Source organism: Canis aureus, chromosome 11 (assembly GCF_053574225.1).
Source record: "Canis aureus isolate CA01 chromosome 11, VMU_Caureus_v.1.0, whole genome shotgun sequence".
Classification (NCBI taxonomy): Eukaryota; Metazoa; Chordata; class Mammalia; order Carnivora; family Canidae; genus Canis; species Canis aureus.
This window is the reverse complement of record NC_135621.1, coordinates 13,937,882-13,960,532: the sequence shown is the minus strand read 5'-3', so window position 1 is coordinate 13,960,532 and position 22,651 is coordinate 13,937,882.

Here is a 22,651-nt window from a genome sequence, read left to right as displayed (position 1 = left end):
ACATGAATAGAAGACATTTTTCCAAAAAAGACATCCAGATGGCCAACAGACAAATAAAAAGATGCTCAACATTGCTCATCATCAGGGAAATATAAATCAAAACCACAATGAGATACCATCTCTTACCTGTCAGAATGGTTGAAATTAACAAGTCAGGATACAAGATATTGGTGAGGATGTGGAGAAAGGGGAGCCCTCTTGCACTGTGGGTAGGAATGCAACTGGTGTAGCCATTCTTGAAAGAGGATGCAGTTTCCTCAAAAAGTTAAAAATAGAACTATAACCCAGGAATTGCACTACCTGGTATTTACCCAAAGGATACAAAGATGCACATTTGAAGGGTTACCTGCACCCTAATGTTTACAGCAGCACTATCAACAATAGCCAAACTATGGAAAGAGCCCAAATGTCCATCAACAGATGAGTGGATAAAGATGTTATATATATATATATGTATATACGTATATATGTATATAATGGAATATTACTCAACCATCAAAAAGAATGAAATCTTGCCATTTGCAACAACATAGATGGAGCTACAGTGTATCATGCTAAGTAAAATAAGTCAGAGAAAGACAAATACCATATGATTTCACTCATGTGGAATTTAATAAACAAAATAGATGAACATACGGGAAGGGAAAAAGAAAAAAAGAGAGACAGAAGCAAACCATGAGAGATTCTTTATGATAGAGAACACCTGAGGGTCGATGGAGGGAGGTAGGTGGGAGATGGGCTACATAGCTGATGGGTATTAAAGAGGGCATTTGTTACGATGAGCACTGGGTGTTGTAGGTAAGTGATGAATCACTAAATTCTGCTCCTAAATCCAATATTACACTATATATTAACCAACTAGAGTTTAAATTAGAATTTGAATAAATAAATATTACCCTTCAAAACTAAGGCTCTTGATCACATCAAAATGTGTGCATTAATATTTATAGGAGCTCTTCATAATTGTCAAAAACTGGAAATAATCCAAATGTCCTTGAAGGACTTTCCTATAAAAAAAGAAACGCTAGGCCCAGCTGACTTCACTCATGAAAACTGCCAAATATTTATAGAAGAAGTAATACCAACTCTAACCATGGCCTTTTGGAAAACAGAAGAGGGAACAATTCCCAGCTCATTTAATTATTTCATTACTTTTTTTTTTTTAAGATTTTATTTATTTATTAATGAGAGACCCAGAGAGAGAGAGAGAGAGAGAGAGTGAGAGAGGCAGAGACACAGGCAGAGGGAGAAGCAGGCTCCATGTGGGGAGCCCAATGTGGGCCTTGATCCCAGAACTCTGGGATCACACCCTGAGCCAAAGGCAGATGCTCAACCTCTGAGCCACCCAGGAGTCCCTAATTATTTCATTACTTTTATTTTGTTTTTTTCATATTAGTTTTTAAGGATTTTATTTATTTATTTGAGAAGGAGAGAGCTAGGGAGTATAGGAGCAGGGGGAGGAGGGGGGAAGGAGAGGCAGAGGGAGAAGCAGATTCCCCACTGAGCAGGGAGTTTGATGTGGGGCTTGATCCCAAGACCTGGAGATCATGACCTGAGCAGAAGGCAGCCACTTAACTGACTGAACCCCCCCAGGCGCCCTATTTCATAACTTTTAAATCATCAAATGGAGAGCAGTGCTTTCTTTACTTACAAGGCCCCCAGATCAAAATCATTGCCCAGGAATTCCTCCAGCAGACTTGTATCCAGTGCCGGGTTCTCCAGAGTGTCATCGGCCCCCTGAGCTGCAAAGGCAAATTAAAAATCTTGAGATTCATGAAGATTTCAGAATGGCTAACAGCTAAAAACACTGACATGCCTGCATTCAAGAATTTTAAAGTAACTAAATTATGTAATACATTTATTGAGAGTGTGATCTTTCTTCCATTCAAATATTTCCTTATAAATCTCTTTAAATGTTACTCTCCTCCAGCAACTTTCCCAGACTGTCTAAAGCTGGTTTACATGCCCTTTTTATGTGCTTCTATTAATACACCGTGCTCTGCCTTATCACGATAATTGCTTGTCTTTGTGTTGGTTTCTCCATCTGAAGTCTTTAAGAGCAGTGACCATGCCTTTCTTATAGTAATCACAAGAATCTACCGTACAAAAAAGGCAGCAATAAACATTTGTGGGATGGATGGATAGATGGATGGATGGATGGATAGTTGAATGGAAGGAAGGATGGATAGTTGGCTGGTTGGTTTGTTGGCTGGATAGATTATTTCCAGTTAAGCTCATCAAGAAGTATCTTGTTTCACATTTTTGTTAGACTAGCCAAAATGTAACAAAATATTTTTGTCCTTTTTTCTTGGTTTAAAAAAATGAAAAGAAACTTACTGGTTTCTTTCTGATCATAGTAAAAATGTTAGAATTTTAAAAGAATAAAAAAGCATTTAAAAAGAATATAAAACATAGCAATATATAATAAACAAGACAAAACAATATTTGTTTCTAGATAACATGACTCTATACCTAGCAAACTCAGAAGAAACAATTGGCAACAATTAGAAATGATCAGAACATTCAACAGAATAGCTGATTAAAACTAAATATAAAAAATACTTTCTTATATATAAAAAATAATCAATCAACAGTTACAATAAATATAGTGAAGAAGATTCCATTCAAAATGATAAAAAGTGTAAAATACCTAAACAGATATTTAGGAACAATGTTTTTGAATAAGCTAAAAAAAAATTTTATGAGGGGTTATAGGAAGAGATCTGAATAAATGGAAAGTCATTGATCTTAAAGACCCAGTATTATAAAACTTTTACTAGACATTATTGAGAACATCTGCCAAACCCATATATTCATTTTCTGAGAACTTTCCATTTGTGAAGATATTCTCCAGCAGCTGTATTTGTGACACAACTTCTACAGGCACCCAAATCAGAAAGCCCCAATCCATTGGTTGGCCAGGGACCAAGTCAATTATTTCTCCCAAGAATTTGAACTAGACTTTAGAGCTGGTGGTTGAGATCAAGCCATGTAATGATTAAGGCAAACTAGAGTTATAGTTTAAATATTTCCATCATATTAACCCACATCCTTCTTGATTTTCTTATCCTTACTGAGGCCTGGTTGTTCAAGCTTCACAAGAGTGAAACTCTTGTGTATGCCCAATAAACCCTTTTGAATGGGTTTGTGTATTACCTGAAATTAAATAATCCCCAAATCAAAGTGTTCTGAGATGCTTTTTACATTTTATTTATTTATTTGAAAGCAAGAGAGTAAGAGAGAGAGAGAGTAAGAGAGAGAGAGCATGAGCAGGGAGAGAGGGAGAACCAGACTCCCTGCTGATCAGGGAGCCCAATGTGAGGTTCTGGGATCTTCACCTGAGCCAAAGGCAGATGCTTAACTGGACTGAGCCTCCCAGGTGCCCCCGAAATTCTTCTGGAAATATAAATAGCCAAAAATCATCAGAAAATTATGTTGGAGGAGGTAAATGAATACTGAGAAATACTCACAAGGACACATCAAAGGATGTACATCTGGGATGTATCAAGAGATAGCACTAACGTATAAGGACTTTTAGTATGTGATAAACAAATTCTTTGACACCAGTGAGAAAAGATTGACTATGCAATAAAGATTTTGGGGAAAATTGATTAGATGTATGAGGAAAAAAATCTGGATTATTTTCCTTCCACCCCAAAATTCCATATAGACCAAAGATTTTAACATAAATAAATAAAACCATAGAAAGAAAATGTGAGGGGCACCTGGGTGGCTCAGCGTTTGAGCATCTGCCTTTGGCTCAGGTCGTGATCCCAGGGTGCTCGGATCGAGTCCCACATTGGGCTCCCCGCAGGAAGCCTACTTCTCCCTTTGCCTGTGTCTCTGCCTCTCTCTCTGTGTGTCTCTCATGAATAAATAAAGAAAAAATAGAAATAAAATGTTTTAAAAAAGAAAGAATATGTGAGTTAATATTCTTATGACCTTGGTTTTTCCAAGCCATGGCACAGAAGCCAAAAACTATAAAGCAAAAGATTGATAAATTTCACTTTCTACATTTTTTGAGAAGGAAAGAATTTTTGACATTTTATTTTCAAATAATTTCAAACGTAAAGAGAAGCTGCGGGAATTTAAAGGAACTCACTGGTGCCCTTCACTCATATTCACCAATTATTAACTTTGTGGGGTTTTTTCCCCCCAGGTACAATCTAAATGTACAGCACCTCAACTCTCCACCCCCACACCAATATCCCTCATATAATCCAGCGCCTTGTATTTTCCCAGGGGCAAGATACCTTCACATTCGGCTCACAGCACGAATTACAGGAGGGCCATTTTATGATTAGCTTTTGGCTTGCTATCTCCCTTGTTAAAATAAAATTTTAAAAATCTTGAGCACTTCCCAAATGGGGAAAATTGATGGATGCCAGAGACAGATGGAAGAGAGGGAGGAAGAAAGAGAAGAGGAGGGAAAGAGCAGAGAGATCACCAACTCTTTTCAGAGACATAAGTTAAGAGGGAGATGGATGGAAGATATTCTTAAATGTTGTGATGGTCAGAAATGACCTCATGGCCAAGCTTAGAGTTGAGACTTTGACGAAAGGATAGAATGGAGACGAGCAGGATAAGACACATTCATTTTTTTTCACTGATTCAACCAATATTTATTAAGTACAAACCAAGCACATGCCAAGCATTGTACATTGTCCTAGGGACACAATAGGGGGGAAAAAAAGATAAATTCCCTCAGGGGGCCTGAATGCTAGGGGAGGGAAAGGAGGCACTGGTGGGGGTCGGGGAGGGGCAGATGTGACACAGGAGAAACAGTAAACAAACAGGATTTTTTCACATAAAAATGAAACAGAATGGTATGCTAGGCTGCAGGGGGAAAGAACACCTGTTGGTTGGAGGGCTTTCTCAGAAAAGAGCCAGCCGTGCAAAGACAAAGGGCAGGGAACAGTAAGGGCAAGAGAACAGAGGCTGTTTGAGGAACAATGTCAGGGCAGCTAAAGCATAGGTGCATGAGGGAGGGGGTAGGGAGGGGCGGTCAGAGCGATGGGAAGCCTTGGGAAAGTGATGTGATACGCTGCACATTTTTAAAAGTTTTGGGGGGACAGACACTGAGGAGGGCACCTGATGGGATGAGCACTGGGTGTTATACTATAGGTTGGCAAATTGAATTTAAATTAAAAAGTTGGGGACACCTGGGTGGCTCAGGGGTGAATGTCGGCCTTCAGCTCAGGGCATAATCCTGGGGTCCCGTGATCAAGTCCCGCACTGGGCTCCCCAAAGGGAGCCTGCTTCTCTCTCTGCCTATGTCTCTGCCTCTCTCTCTCTCTCTGTCTCTCATGAATAAATAAATAAAATCTTTAAAAAATAAATAAATAAATAAGATAAATAAATCTTTAAAATGTAATAAAATAAAATAAAAGCTTTGCTCCACACAGACACTTTGACAAACAGGATAGAGGTTTCTCAAAAAGTTAAAAACGGAAATAGCGTATGATCCAGCAAGCCCAGTTCAGGTTATTTACTCATGGAATATAAAAACATTAATTTAAAAAGATAGATGCATCCCTGTGTTTACTGTAGCGTTCTTTACAATATCCGAGATACGGGAGCAACCTATGTGTCCACCAGTAGATGAAGCGATAAAGAAGACTCGGCCTCTATCTACGGTGGAAGATTACACGGCCGTGAAAAGGATGCGACTGTGCTGTTGGTGACAACACGGACGGACCTAGAGGGTACCATGCGAAGTGAAAGAAGTCAGACAGAGACAAATAACATATGACTTCACCATGTGTGGAACCAAAAAAGAAGAAGAAGAAAAAAAGAAAGGAAAGAAAGGAAAGAAAGGAAGGAAGGAAGGAAGGAAGGAAGGAAGGAAGGAAGGAAGGAAGGAAGGAGAAAAAGAAAGAAAAAGAAGAAGAAGAAAAAGAAAGAAAGAAAGAAAAAGAAGAAGAAGAGAAAGAAAGAAAGAAAGAAAAGAAGAAAGAAAGAAAGAAAGAAAAAACAATAAACAAACAAACAAAAAGAAAAAATGAAGTCTGTTCCGGTTGCTTGGTGGGAAGGGGCTATCAAGGGATAAGGACAAAAGGAAAACGAATCCGGATGCTATCACGGTTGTCCCGGGAACCGTCAGAGGCCCTCCGAACCTTCCACGGAGCCGAGCACAGAGGCCCTTAGCCTGACTCCTCAATCCTCATGGAGGCCCGCGGCGTAGACACTAAGATCTCCGGTTCACACAGAAGGCTAAGTGGTGACACAGGTTAACTAGGTGCCCAGGGTCTCACAGCTAGCAGGTGGGACGCGGGGACAGCAAGGGGCCGCCTGAGTGCTGGCCTTGCCCGTCCCCTCCCACGTCACCGCCCCTCGCAGCTCAGCGCGGACAGGCCTGGCTTGCCTCTCCCGCTTCTCTGGCCTTGGTCATGCTCATCGCTAAGAGAGGCAGACGGAGGGATGGAGGGAAGGATCTAATTTCCCACTGGAAGCCCCTGCTGGCATCCCATCTGCTTGATGTGAGCCCGCGTGCACACACTGCCCGAGGCAAAACCTGGAGGTGGCCCACGGATGCTAAGACCTGACCCATGTATGACTCGCTTTGCATCACCCACGCCGCCCCCACCAGCAGCCCCAGGCGGAAACAGGGGACGGTCCCCAGCTCCTAGGCCCTCCCCATGTGGCATATCTCCAAACACCTTCATGAACAAGGAGAGACCATCTCTGCAGTCGCCGGCTTTTCTAGGACTCCAGACTCACACCTGGGCCTTCCAGAATCGAAGGAAATTGCTCAAGAAGATAAATCCACAGTGTCGGGTAAGATTGTATTCAGGAGGTTTACACGCACAGGGAGACTCTTAAATGACTGTTAAAATAAATCCCATGCTTTTGAAGAATAATCGCTCTGCTATAAATGTCCTAAACATTTATTGATTACATCCAAACCTGCAGAGATGGCGTTGTTGAGCATCCCACCCCCTATCAGCAAGGCTGGGTTTCAAGCTTTGAATCCACCCTTTTCAACATTTGTCTTTTGTGGCTGCTCAGGACAGGAGAAGCATTCCCCCCTAGGAGGGCCAGGGAACGTCCCCTTTATCACTTTTGGAAAGAAAGCCCTTCTTCACCCCAGTTCTCTGCACCGCCCCTTCTAGGCACGGCGACAGCTGCCACATGGTAACCGGTCCTGCTGTCCTTGGCCTTGGGCAGACAAGAAAAAAGCTCATAGTTAGAGGATCAACCCACCGGGCAGAACCACAGACAAGTCTAAGTTGAATCCACAGGACCTGCTGATAGACATCCACACACCTGTGGGCAAACACTGCTCCCCGACAACGCTCTGTGTATGAGCAGCGTACATACAGCGGACCTTCCTGCCATGACTCTTGCTTCTTCCACCCACCTGCCCAGCCACCACCTCCCAGTCCTGTCTTGTTACCATCTGATGGGCTTTGTTCCCATATCACTTCCCTCAACCCAAACGCCCCCTGTCCCCTGCTTTATCAGCTCCCACGTTTGTCACACAGCATCCCTGCCCGGAGTATTCACACAACAGCCAAGATGACAAAATGTGTCTGTTACAATAACTCTAGGTTTTTAAAAGATTCTAAAAAAACAGCAGTGAGGATCCCCAATGGTTGTCTTTTGGATTTAAACCTAAAGGTAGTTTCCCTCTGATACACCAGTGCTCATGAGATAATCTAGCAGGAATGTTTGTAAATGTTCCCAAGAAGGAGGAGGATGCAAAGAAGAAGGGGAGTGGAGGGGAAACCAAACACCTTCCTTCTCTTGTTTGCTAAGGATATTTTGTTGAAAATAAAGCTAGATTTCAAATCTGATGTTGGTGTTTAGAGCCACAGCCAATTCAGAGTTAGATGAGTAAAGATGACATTTCCTTTTTTTTTTTTTAAAGATTTTATTTACTCACAAGAGACACAGAGAGAGGCAGAGACACAGGCAGAGGGAGAAGCAGACTCCGAGCAGGGAGCCTGATGCGGGACTGGATCCCAGGACCCCGGGATCATGCTCTGAGCCAAAGGCAGATGCTTAACCACTGAGCCCCCCAGGCATCCCTAAGGATGACATTTCCAATCATTAATTCACTGTTTCATTCATTTATTCAACATTTACTTAGTATCCACTATGTGTTCAGGAATACAATCAGAGATGAGTTCACAAGCCAGTGAGAGGGACAAGAAGATCAGCTGGAACAGTACATGGTGTTAAGCGTTAGGATGGTTGCAGGAATATACAGGACCTTTCAGTTAGGCTGGCCGGGCTGGCGGGGGGGGCGGGTGGCAGCAAGGACTTCTTGCAGATGACAGTTGAGAAGGAATTTTCAAGGATAAGTAGATGGTTATTAGGAAAAAATTCTAAGAGGAGGAAAGAGCATGTGCAAATGAATCTTACAAGTCAGCAGCAGGACTCCTGTGGAAACCGGCCAGTCGAGGGGCAAGAGCCAAACGAAGAATATGTCAGAGACTGAGAACGATGCCTGCTGTGCATCCCGATTAAAGCTGGATGCACTTCTGTCCCAACCACTGTCGCAGTCATGTGACATGTGTCTGTCTCTCTCCACTGAACTCAAAACTTCTCTAGGGGAGAGAGCGCGTCTTTTCGTACACATCCTAGAACAAGGCCTGGCACCTTGTTGGGCCTAAATTATTCAATAAAGCTTGCATCTATTGGATAAGTAGTAAAATTTGAATGAATAAGTGTGATTATGAATAGTGGAAGGTGTCTCTAGAGAAACAAGCAGATGCCAGATCATGAAGGTTTGTAGGTGTCAAGGTAAGGAATCCGTCTTAAAAGTCATGGAGATGTTGAAACATTATTATCGGATGGATAACACGATCAGGGCTCTAGTCTTGAGAGGTCATACTGCTTACTCCTGGGAGAGCAGCCTGAAGCAGAGCAAGCCTAGAGCAAAGGAACTAGTCAAGGGTAGGGTCAGCCTCCCCTCACCACATTACTCAACGCCCCGGCTGCGGCTGCGCAGACCAGGCCGAGGGCCAAGTGCTAGACGCACAAAGATAAAGAAGCCTTAATAGTTAAGGGTCTGAGTTCTCTAATCAGGCCTGGGATCAAAGCTGGCTCTAGATGTGTGCAACCAGCTGTGCAACCTTGGGTGAATTATCTAGCCTCTCTGTGCCTCAATTTCCTTATCTGTAACATGAGCATAATAAGAGCATCGACCTCAGAGAGTCATTGTGAAGATTAAATGAGATAATGCACTTAAGATACAGAGCACAGTTCCCAGCTCAGTAACGACTACCCTTTGTCAGTGTTATCAGTTTCTGTGCTCCGGAAGTTCATAGACCAGTGAGAAAGACTGACATAAACACATACCATAGCAACGTGACGTGGCTGCGGCGGAGAGAGATGCACACGAGGCATTAGGTACACATTATATATACACCTGAGGGACCCAACAGGAGCAAAAGGGTGTCAGGAAAAGCTTCCAGGAACGGGGGGGGGGGGGGTCCAGGAGGAAAGATCCTTGCAAGGGTCCTGAAGGCCATGAAACTCTGATCTGGTGCAGGGGAGGTGGGAGCGGGAAGGTGGGGGAAAGCACGGGGCAGCGGAGCCAGCCTGTGCCAGCTTGTGCGCATCTCCTCCCAACTCCACATTTAGTGTCTTCACGTTGGCAGCTTGAAACGGGCCACGGAGGGAGGATTTACAGCATGGAAACTGGCAAACACTCCAAACTGGGAATTTGTTTTTCCCCAAAGAGTTGGTTGGTGAACATTCACCCAGCACCCCCGCTGGACGTGAGTGGTGTTTGAGAGGAGAGGCCTACTAGACTCTGTGGCTGATTGGAAGGAACGTAGACAATCCTCTAGTCCCTGTTTTGGTGTGGTGACTGGGTGGGAGGTAGTGCTGGCGCCTGGAGATAAGAAAAATGAGAGAGGCGGGTGAAGAGCCAGAGAAGGAGCTTGGAGATTCCATCTGCTTGGGCAGGTCTCATGGCATCCTGTTTTTGCACTCAGAGAGCAAAGGGAGCAGCAGCCACTGCTCCCGAGAGAAAACCCCATCTAACGACTGGGAATTCTGGGAGTCTCCCCAGGTCTCCTTGTCCAGGTAGTCCTAGGTTGAAACACGAAGAATCTAATCAGTTCTTAAACCACAGTGAACATGACCCACTGTTGGAAAGATTGACCAAACTGAAAGACTGTTTCTGGACTTTAACATGATATGAATCACCTGAAATTTATGTGCTTGATAATCAAAAGATAAAATGAAAAATTAACCTTTATTCAACTTGAGTAAATAAATAGTCGGAGCACATTGTGTAACAGGCTGGCAACGCCCACATAGGTTTTCCAGAACTGTCACAGATGCAAAATTCTAGAAAGGATCGCTAAGAACTTGGCGGCTGGGCTCCGAGGAACAGCAGAAGACATCCAGGAGCCTGCCTGTGCCCACGGAGAACTAGCCGTGTGGACGAGCTGCATTCCTTTGCCTGTTCTGCTTTCTGACCAGGAGAAGGGGAGACTCTGTGGAAAATATGGATCTTATACTTCAACTGGACACTTAACAGAATTGTTAATTAATTCATTCAACTTTTAACAAATATTTAACGAAGTGCCTATGTGCTAGCCAGCGAGGCTAGAATAGTGAGCAACGCTCAATCTTACCCTCTAGGTAGGGGAGGGACACACACAATAAAAACCAGGGAGCGCCAACATAGTGTGGTAAGTCAGGCCCAAGGAGATACCTGGGGGGCGGGGGCAGGGGGCTTCCATCTAATTGGAGGGAGGCAATCAAGGATGGCAGTTGTAGCTAAGATGGAGAAAGGGAGAGGAGAGATTACATTAGGGTTCGGAGAACTTATACCCAGGAGAACAACTATCTCCAAAAATGTTAACCCGGAGAAAATTCTAAAATTAGAATTCTAGAATTCGAAAATTCTAAAATTGACTTACTAAAATAAGTCAATAATCTTATGTATGATGTGTATAATAAGTATGAAGAAGGCAAGCCAGCCAAGTATGCAGATGGCCTGATGGAGGTAGGCAGGGAGCAATATGTTTTGAGTCAGGCCTAAATCAGGCTGACTGGATTGACGGCTAACTCTGACAAGATGACATTTAGCAGGTTAAGCGTTCAGCTCTACGTGGACTTCTTAAATTACGAAACCTGGAGATGGGGAAACTTGGCTTAGGAGTGCCTAGGTGATGCAGACAAAGGTCTTTTAGTTGGGCCATCATGAGGAAGTATCGGGAAGACAAAGAAACTAATGTAGAATTATCCTAATAACATCATTGAGTACAGAACTAGGATGGAGAGGTCCCTGTTCCTCTACCCACAGATCGACCTGGTGACCACACCTTCAGAGGAATGTTGACAAATACAATGTCCACCGGGAGATCCAACAGAGTGGGAAGGAGTCACAAGTCAAGCCACGTGAGAGATGGTCAAGGAGAATAATAATTATTATAATTAATAATGATAATTCTTGGGCAGCCCAGGTGGCTCAGCAGTTTAGTGCCACCTTCAGCCCAGGGCGTGATCCTGGAGTCCCAGAATCAAGTCCCGCATCGGGCTCCCTGCATGGAGCCTGCTTCTCCCTCTGCCTGTGTCTCTGCCTCTCTCTCTCTCTGTGTGTGTCTCTCATGGATCAATAAATAAAATCTTAAATAATAATAATAATAATTCTTGGTAAATTTGTTGAGCACTTTTTATGTACTGATACTATGCTAAAAATTTTACATTTCGTTTTCTCTTGGTCTTCACAATAATTTTATACTATCAGGGAGGTGCTATTATTATCCCCATTTTTCAGAAGAGCAAAGGTTCTTAGCCAGCTCCGGTAACTTATTCAGGTTGTAATAACACAATTGTTCTTGCAGGGGCTCAGGTGTTTTCTACTATACCATAATGGATGTGTCCTTGAACAACCTTGCTTTCTGCAAAATCATGTGAAAGAATGAGGGAGAGCAGGGTTGGGGTAAGCTGCCCCAAAACTAATAAAAATAATAACATTCTTAATAAAAATGTAAAGTTATTATTGATATTGTTAGGTGCTTCAGCAAATAGAGGAATGGACCCTTTGTACAAAGGATGATGGAAGGGGTGGCAAAGAAAGAGTTACAGCTGCTGAATTATGACGACAAGGGGAGAGAGAGGAGGAACTTGATACTTGATGGTGATACCTGATTTAAGTCAATCACATTAGAGCCTACCCTTCCTGAGCTCAAGGACTCTCCTCCTCTCTCTGAACAGGTAAAGCTTCTGCCAGCAGAAAAGAAGGTGGCTGGACCCGTCCTGGCAGGCAGTTGATGGTGTCTGCCGTCTAGAGCTTAAAAACGTAGGAGATCTAGGAGCTTTCCGCATTAACGTTACGACAATTCCAGACGAATATGTTCAATTTGCTCTTTCACAGACTCAGGAGCCACTCAGTGTAAATAATGGATGATTGCTGGTTGCCTCAATACCTTTGGAGAGCTGCCCTTGTGCCAATTTGCACAGCTTCCCAGTGAATGATCTAAAAGTTTGCATGGGATTTAAAGTAGGAGGGGAAGATGGTCAGTCTATTGCATCACGTAACCTCAATTTTCATGGAAGTATTTCAACGTCTCATGATTTGATTACCAAGTTCACAATTCTTTTCCTTTTTTTTTTTTTTTTTTTTTTTTTTAGTTCTTTTCCTTTTAAGTTAATGATTTGAAATATGAATTAAACAACATCCTCGGGCCCTGCTGGGAGTCTGGGAACCCAGTTTTCTAGGCATTTTAGAGCCTTACAGCTGAGCTTCCTCCCAGTCCTTCAACACGAGGGTTAAATTTTTATGCTTTGTTCACTTTCTCTTCAATGACATATTAATGTCAATATATACAGGAATGTGGGAATCCCTGGGTGGCTCAGTGGTTTAGCACCTGCCTTCAGCCCAGGGCATGATCCTGGAGACCTGGGATCGAGTCCCACGTCAGGCTCCCTGCAAGGAGCCTGCTTCTCCCTCTGCCTGTGTCTCTGCCTCTCTCTCTGTGTGTCTCTCATGAATAAATAAATTAAAATCTTTTATATATATATATATATATATATATATATATATATATATATATATATATATATACAGGAAAACACAATCAACTGCACGTTAACCAATATTAATTTTTGACTGTGGGAGGTAAATTCAAGAAACAGAAGCTGACAACCTTTCTTTTAGGGGGTACAGGAACACATCAAGGAATCTCGTTTATTATACATTCAAGATTTTGAAGAATTATTGTTCTGCTTCAGTCTATTAAAAGCTCTAGATTTGACAAGGGCCAAAAAAAAAAAAAAAAAGAGGAAGGGGATGGAGGAAGAAGGAAAAGGATGAAGAGGGAGACATCCAAAGGAAGGACAGCTAAAGGGATATCCACCCACAGGCTTTATAGGTGGTTTGGCTCCTCTGGAACCTAGAGGGTGAAATATTAAATCAATGCCCCCAGCGGGTGGACCCTGCACGGCACACAATCAGGGAAATGCAACATAGAAGCTGCCCACCCTGTGGCTTTCAGGAGCGCCTGTCCTGCCTCAGCAATGCCTTCCTATCCTGCAAGCCAGGTGGATAGGCAGGGCACTGACTGAGGGCCGAGACAGCAGCCAAGGGTAGGACAAAGACTCATGTCCTCTTGGATGCGAGAAGTAAAGGAGGGAAATCCAGCAGACATGGAAGGAGACCAGGCTTAGGGGTTTTATTGATTGACTTGATAAATATGTTTGAGGGACCTCTCTGTGCCAGCCCCTAGTCCCCAGCTGCTGAGGCTCAAGGAATGAATGAGCCAGAGCTCCCTCCTTCCAGCTGTCCATAGGAGGCAGACACAGAAAAAGGCAATAACATGCTTTTCGAGGTGAAGCGCCAAGTACGTATGGAATACCCAGAGCTCCAAGGGAATGATGCCAAAGAGGAAACCTCAAGAGTGAGCCCCAGTGAGCCAGGAGAACAGGGCAGAGAAGGGTGTTCCGGAAGGAGAGAGCCTCACGTAACGTGAAGACAAGGAAAAGCACATTAGGACTTGAGATAAATTCTAGTCGTACTGAACTTCTCTAGGCCCGATTCCTTATTGGGGGCGGGCGGATGGGTTTTTATCACCTTAAAGCATTGGTCACGGACTCAATGTGATGTATAATTCTGCTGCTGACAGATTCACTCCTAGACCAAACTCTACTCAGGCTCCTCTGAACTTTCCAGCAAGGCCTACTTGTATGCTTCTGTCCGCATCGTCCAGTTTTAGCTAGAATCCTGACAAATCAGTTTAACCGGAGTCCCCCATCCTCCATATCTGATCACCCTTGATATCTAGTCAGGTTCCTCATCCCCCCACCTAGCTCCAGGCGATGTCTGCTTTCAGCAAGAATCCTGTTAAGCCAGTCTAGCCTCACCCTGCTCTGGGCTAAACATTCCTACCTGCCCATGCATATTCCAGAGTTGAGCCCAGTCCTCCTGCCCCTACTGCAAAATTCCATCACGGGGCTCATTATACCTGTTTGGACGCTCCCTCCCTTGAATAAAGTCATCCTTACTAGGCTGTTAACAAGCATCACTGAATTCTTTTCTTCTTTAACACTACTAGTGCTCAGCACATAATAAATGTTCATTCCCTTCTTATTCTTTCTCTGCTCCTTGTCCCCACCCTCTCAACACAGGATGCAGAACAATAAGCCAACGGCTGAAGTGGAGGCAGATCAGTTTCATCAAAGCAGGGAGTTGAGTGAAGGCCCGAATGATAGGAACTTGCCGGCATGTTCTGGAAAGTGGGTGCAGTGAGGCAGCCAGTGGCCGGTGGGCAAGAGATTAACATGGTGACTGAGGACAGGTAAGAAAGAGGAGGATAAAAGGGAGATTTTTCCAAAGACTGGCTATGTTTACTGAAGTGTTAGTCTGACATCTACCCTAGAATATGGAAGCCAATGAGCCAAGGCAAGTGTTACCTCTTTTTCCTTTGGGAAAGCAAAGCAGTATGCAGATGGGAAGAGCATTGGTCTTGGAACGAGAAGACAAAGGTTTTGCCATCACCACTGGCATTTACCAGGGTGAGGCACATCTTTCAACTTCTTTTAGGTTTCATTTCTCTCATCTGCAAAAGCCTTCCTCTCAGTACTGCAAGAGGGACCAATGAGTGACATTAGTGGAAGAATTTACAAAACGTCAAACTCCATCGACAAGCATAATACAACTGGAAGAGAGAGAAAACTTTGAAGAAGGGTGAGGAATCGAACTGGCAAAATAGGAAAGTGTAAAAATTAGTGGCTGAGTATGGATTTTGATTTTTTCCAACATTTCCATAAACAGCCAGCAAAAGCAGGACCAAGTCTTGAGCGTGGTTTCCAGCCCTGATGACCACGAAAGGTCGATTCAGATTTTCACACAGGAGCCTGCTTCTCCCAGGAACAGACTGTGGTCTTTATCCGCATGCAGACAAAAAGAAGAAACGAACGTTCTCCAAATACTTCTTTTTTTTTTTTCTCCAAATACTTCTTAAGGCACAATACCTCTTGAGATGCAGGGATAATAGATTTTAAGGCGCCCTTCTACTGATTGATCGGAATTAGCCTAGTCACGCTAGATCTTACTCTTTTATATTCACGCACAAATCATCCCAAAATACATTTACTCTTAGCAAAAGAGTCTTGACTAGCTCCTACCTTGTGAAATTCAATAACAAACGATTTGTAGATGTCCTTTCTGGCTCCTCCTGCATATAAAACATCTTGTGTGACTTAGCAGATTTGTTTCAAAGCAACGAGCTTGCCTCACCCAACAAGGGAAGGAAGAAAAGAGGATCATTGCTTCCATTCTTTGCATCCACAGAATCCCACTGCATGTGTAGAATGCATATGGGACAAAGAGAGTAAAATTCCAGCTGAGACACTCTAACTTGTTTTTGTACTGTTTTAATATGCACCCATAGAGAAACAGCTATGGAAAATTTAAAAACTGCTTCTATAAGCTTTTGTGAGCTGTTAAAAAATATAAGTTATACTGGGGGACTTTATAGGATATTAAATAGTAATACCCTCTTTCAATTTTTTGGGATTTCCAAGCTTTACTTACTGATTATCCACTGGCAAAAAATAATTAAATAATTAAATAATTATTTAATTGTTATTAAATAATTAAATAATTATTTAATTGTTATTAAATAAAAATAATTAAAGGTATTAATACCTCTCAGAGAAGAAGAGAATTTAGTTGTTACCTGCCTCAAAGCCAGCTTCCCCAAACCCTGTCAATGCCTGGTTGAATGACCTGCTTGAGGTCAGCAGTTATCAAGGTCAGCAGATAATATTTTTCATACGGATTTTATACCACTCTAGCCTTTCTGGAAAGACATTGATTGGCAGATCAAAGAACTAGTTCTCCGACAGTGAGAGCGTCCTCAGAACGTAGATTATATGAAGCAAGTTCTCCTTAAACTAAATTTTCGGTCTCCCAACTTCGGACCTTCATACAGTTTTACCATAGAATTAGCACAAAATGCTTTAGACTATTCAAGAACAAGACATTAATAATAATATATTCCTTTCAGCCTTGATTCTATCCCCAAACAAGGAATGCTCATGAAATGTTAGAAATACAGTACTTTCACAGTCTTTTCTGAAAAATGGTGATTTCAAGACCAATATGGAAAAGCTGAACCTTTTGCAATAAAAGGAAATACTCAGTACTTTGTCCTATGTTGCTTGGCAACAAAGGGCTATAAATGGATTTTATGATTATAAAGGCTGTGGAATTAATGTGAACATGTAAAAGTTGTAATAATAACTCCCTGGAGACAGGAGTGTTTCTTTGCAAAAGAAGTGTGTGTGTGTGTGTGTGTGTGTGTGCGCGCGTGTGTGTGTGAAGCTTATTCTGACATTCTTCTTTTGATAGCAAGCAAGCAATTTGGATCCTTCACACTTGCCAATATTATAATAAAATCAATCACTATCATTTATATCATCATTAATTCCCATAACCCTAAGAAGGAGACATTATTTTCCCCATTTTACAGATGAAGAAAACTGAAATTTTAAAATGTTAATTGACGCAAGGTCACCCAACTAAGAAGCAAAGGAACCAGGAATCAAACCCAGGTCTGCCTTGGTTCACCAAGGCCTATGCTACCAACCACAGCCATAAATTCTTAGGAAGCATCTCTCTCAGCTCCTAATATTTGGGAACACTGATCACTCTCACCCTATGCGAGTGACGCTATTTCCAGCTATCTGGTCATGTGAGTTAGAACACAGTACCTCATGTTGCTACATGTGACAATCGTTTCTTATGTTGCTAAGCCCAGGTTATCAAATATCGGAGTATCATCTCACTGGATTTTTTTTTGTCCTGACTCTGGTTACCAAAAAAGCTAAGTTGGAGAGTTGGCATTTTCTACTACACTTCTGAGCAACCCTGCCGCCTGACAGGTTTTTGGTTTGTAGTACTGTAGGCCAGTGTTGGTGTTCTCCTATCTTTGCATTCTTTTTTTTTTTTAATCTTTGCATTCTTATTGGTAGCCTTATCTTTTGAGTATCTGTAGCTGTTCGCTCTACGAACATAAACTCTTGCCTTTTTGCCACTAACACCTCATCTGACGGCATTGGAGCTGGGCTTTGTAGGAAAAAAAAAAAAGGCCAGGTGGCACTAATGTACCAACGACTCACACTCCAAAATAATCTCATCTATGGAATTTAATGATATGCCAATTGGCAAATTGGCACACAGACCCGCACAACTAAGCTCTAAGCTTTCCTACGTAATAGCCGGGTTACTTTGGCCAAGATATAACAAACCTCTGAATCTCTTTTTCCTCATCTGTGAAAGGGCTGATGACATTATCTCCTTGTTCATTTTGTTGTGCAAATTAAGAATTAATACAGTTGAAGGTTTAGGTCAGTGTCTAACATAAAGTCAACTGTTCATTAGACGGCAGTGGTTTTCTTACGCATCACAAGCTGCTTCAGGCAGCTCCTTTAAGAGTAAACATTTCCTTAATTATAGATCACTGATAATACGACTTCACTGGGCAGTAAATACGGGTCAGGCACCACGCAAAGCACTTCACATATATCATCCTACTTAATTCTCACTTCTCTCCTATGAAACAATATCTGCTTCACTTGCTAGATGAGCAAACAGCCTCAGAGAGGCCCAGTCATTTGCCAAGGCTGCGTCTAAGTCCATGAGAGATCACCCGGGGCAACCTGGATATAAAGCCTGTGCTCTAACCACTATGTCGCTTGTCGTCGTCACACACGCAGGCCAGAGTCAGGAGCTCAGGGTTAATGTGTGTGATTTGTGCTGGTGCCTGATTTCCAGGGGTGATGTGGGTGGCCTATAAAATGTGGCAAAGACATGCAACAAGACAATCTCCAAGATCAAACCCCCTCAAGGCCAATACTTTGACTCCTTTTTTTTTTTAATTTTTAAATTTTTTAATTTTTTTGACCGTGTTTCCTGGTGCCTGGACCTTTTTTGTTGTGTTTTGTTTAAAGTAGGCTCCACACCAAGCACAGAGCCAGCCCAACATGGGGCTGGAACCCATGAGCTTGAGATCAAGACCTGAGCTGAGATCAAGAGTCAGATGCTTAACTTGACTGAGCCATCCAGGCACCCCTCGACCTTTATTTTTGCTCAGGACTGCAGTGTCCACTCCTCTGTTAGGCTCTAAAAGTCTCTTAAGGACTTCTAAGTATTGATTCTGATTCACAGCTCATGACCCAGTTAGAATTAAAGCCTGAACCTCTCATAAAGGGACTTGGGTTTTGAGTCTCTTCCTCCCAGTTAGCTCCTCTGCCATGTTTTCTACTGAGCAGCACCACCCCCACCTCCCCACCTTCATTGCCTTCCTGCTGATAGCCCCTGTTAAGGAAAACAGAGTTACCACCTTAGAGGAAGATCGCTACTCTAGATCACAGATCCAAAAGTAAGTACGGGATCCCTGGGTGGCGCAGCGGTTTGGCACCTGCCTTTGGCCCAGGGCGCGATCCTGGAGACCCGGGATCGAATCCCACATCGGGCTCCCGGTGCATGGAGCCTGCTTCTCCCTCTGCCTATGTCTCTGCCTCTCTCTCTCTCTGTGTGACTATCATAAATAAATAAATAAAATCTTTAAAAAAAAAACAAAAAACAAAAAACAACAGTAAGTTACACAACAAACATCAATGGGGAGCTGCTTTGGATATGAAAATATCCATGAGAAAATGAGCACAAACTGAACAACTATGTACAATGCAAAAAAAAGTCCCTGTTTGCCCACCAGAATTTCTGGTCAAGAATCTCACTCACTTAAAAAAAAAAAAAAGAATCTCATTCACTTAAAACACATTTGACAAACACCTTCTAAGTAACTGAGACAGGCAGGAAGGATGGTGAGCCTGCAAAGATGAACAAGACAAAGGCAAATCCTTATACGGAGATGCTTACACCATCTTCTGTGGGAGACAGACATGGACACACAGAAACAGTACTTGAGTGTTGAAGGACGCACATCCAAAGGGGTGGACAAAGTGCTGGAGACGCATGCAGAATTTTGCTGCTAGCTTAGCCCAGGGAAGTCTGCTGGGTAAAGACGTTGGAAAGTGCATTCTGGGCAGAAGGCACAGTCAAAGATCCAGTGAGATGAAAGGGCAGGAGGCTTTCAAGAAACCATGAAAAGCTTTGAAGCTGGGGTATAGATAATAGTGGGAACAATACTGAAGACAATAATAGTAAGAACACACAGTGATCCAGGGGCTGATCTGAGCCTCACATACACTGAATCACGTAACCTTCCTAAACCCTATTAGGCACTTTAGCTAGTAATATCCCAGTTTTATTGCTATATCCTTGAGACAGTGAGAGAAGAAGTGACTTGATGAAGATCACACAGCCAGCAAGGGGCAGAGTCAAGATTAGAACTCTGGCCCTGGAGCATGCCCTTGACCTCTTATATCAAACCACCTGTAATAGAGTCCGGAGGAGTCTCCTGCGATAAGGACACCTGGAATGTTATCTTGAGACAATTACGCTAAGTGCAGGCAAAACCAAGATGTGTAAGCAATGGCCTCCAGAGGCCAAGAGCAGAGCGGACGGTGGTCAGCGGGACGGAAGCTGGGGGGCTCCCACAAGAGGCGAAAGTATGAACAAAGGGGAGGTCGCCATCCACTCAAGGACTTTCTGAGGTAGAAGCAAGAACCTGATAAACGACTAGCTGTAGAGTCTAGGAGGGGTCATCAGGAGTGACACCCCGGTTTCTAGTCTGGGAGGTTTGCTGGGCAGCGAAGGGAACATGGGGTCGGGGAAGACGCAGTCAGCGGAGAAGGGTAGGAGCGCCACGTGGTACCTGTGGACTTGGGGAAACGGAGGGACACCCAGGCACATACCTACGCCCTTTAAACAGCTTTAAATATAGATCTGGAACCTGGCACCTGAGTTTGGGATGTGCCAACCCACGGGAAGGCCCACGCGGGGTAAGCTTTGGGGTTCAAATAAGAGTTTCCAAAACAGGACTCGTGGGAGGAGGTAAAGCACTGAAATCCCTGGAAGGAAAGGGGCTGGAGGAAAGCCTGGAGAGGAGAGGTACCACGGACCCCAACAGGAGAGAGCACTGGATGATGGGGACAAATCCCAGAGACACGGGGCAGATGAGAGCTGGAGGTTTTGTAGTGCCATCTAGCAATTGGGGCGACCTCAGAGGAGCGAGGCAGAGCTGAAGCAGATTAAACGGGGTCGAAAAGCAAATAGGGTGTGAAGAATACAGGGAGTCCTTCTCAGAGTCCGGTGACGAAAGAGAAGTGAATGTCTGGAAAGTGTTGAGAGAAGAGGCTCAAACCTCCCCACTGACCCACTGATACCTGAATTTTGCTTTTATACCCCCTACCCCGACCAAGGATGTTTTATTACCCTCTCCATTCCCTTGTATTGACTTTATGACATCAGTGTTTAAGGTATCCTGTAACGTAAATATTCCCAGGAGGTTTCTAGAAGCAGCCTAGGCACAAATCGTCAACAACTGTTGATCCACTGCCAAGAGCTTCCTCCTAGCAGACTGAGCCTCTAGAAGCTTCTCCACGGGCTTCGGGCTTCGGGCTTCAAGCACAGCCCCTGGGGCCAGAAGGAAGCCCAGTGCAAAGGACATAATCACCTTTTTCTGATGATTTTTCTATACCCACCAGGAAAATCGAGAGCAGACTTCGAAGAATTCACTCCCTTTTTTGGTTACGGTATCACTTTGGTGTGTTTTCTGATATGGTTGCAATTCAGAATATAGAGAGGAAACCCTTACTTTTTTCATCACTGCTTTTAGTCATGTCCTCAAGTCTCCCTTTCCCACCTTTCAACAACATTTTAAGCAGAATCTGTAAGTTTCTAGATGCGGCTGAAACATGCCCCAGTCTATAGGATCTTCTCTACCTGGTTCCAGTGCCTCCTCTCCATCAAGAGTGGCTCCATGAGGAGGCTCCTTCAGGAGGGGGCAGGTGAGAGAAGCAGCCCACACCTGAGACCAGAGCAGGGGTTCCTCACCCCCTCTGAGTCTTCACTGGGCCTCACGGGACATCTGATGAAACGTATGGAGACTCCCCCTAACGTATTAGTCTACACAAACCCCTATTTCCACTCAATGTCAGCGCCTTCGAGTCTCCCTGACTCTTATCCCAGGTTAAGAACTCTGGGCCTAGAGTATCTTTTTTAAGTCAAAAAATGAAAATTAATATCAGGCAAGCCATGATAGTGACAGTCTACAGATTGATTTAAAAAAAAAAAAATTCCTAGCAGATAATTTGGCAATACTTACCAAAGAGCTAATTTCTAAAAAAAAAAAAAAAAAAAAAAAAAAAAAAAATTTATGCCAGTAACTCTATGATTCTTTTATCTTTTTTTTTTTTTTTTTTAAGATTTTATTTATTTATTCATGAGAGACACAGAGAGAGAGAGGCAGAGGGAGAAGCAGGCTCCCGGCAGGGAACCCGATGTGGGACTCAATCCCAGGACCATGGGTCAGGTCATGCCCTGGGCCCAAGGCAGACACTCAACCACGGAGCCACCCGGGGAATCCCTAAGGAGATTCTTACAAAGAAAATAACTAATGGTTTGGGGGGAAATTTTATCACGGTATATGTAGAACAGGTAAAAATCTAGAACAAACCCCAGTGTCCAGCAATAAGAACTGGTTAAATTACAGAACATCTCAAAGTTTCCTCCTCCCTTCTTCAGGTGAAGCATATGCCAAGTGACGAGGCCCCATCCGGGTAGTGCCATCTAGCAAGCTCTTGCTCACTACTCCCATCTCCTTGAACGCTCGGCGTGTGGGTCCCTCTCTTCCTCTCTGAATACCACCCTTGCCATCACTGCTGGTTGCTTCACCATGCACACCCAACACTATCCCAGCCTCTCAGCTTCTCAAACTCCTCACCTCTTCCTACCTTCTCTCCACCTCGTCTCAGACACCGCCTGTCATGATGCTTTGCTGAACCCTGGCATCAAACCAGTAACTGCACCGTCTCCTGAAATCACGGTTCCAAGCGTTGAATCCTCTGACTCGCTCATCCTTTCCACTCACGGACACTCGCGCCTCTACTCTAACCCTGTCACCCACTGGGATCCCCTATTCATGAACCTCATCCGAGAGGCAGTGAATGGCAGAGCCAGGATCCACATCGAAGATGACTGACTCCGAATCCTCATTCCTAACTAAAACCCTACACCCAGCACATAGTAAATGCTCAACAAAAACCAGTCATTATT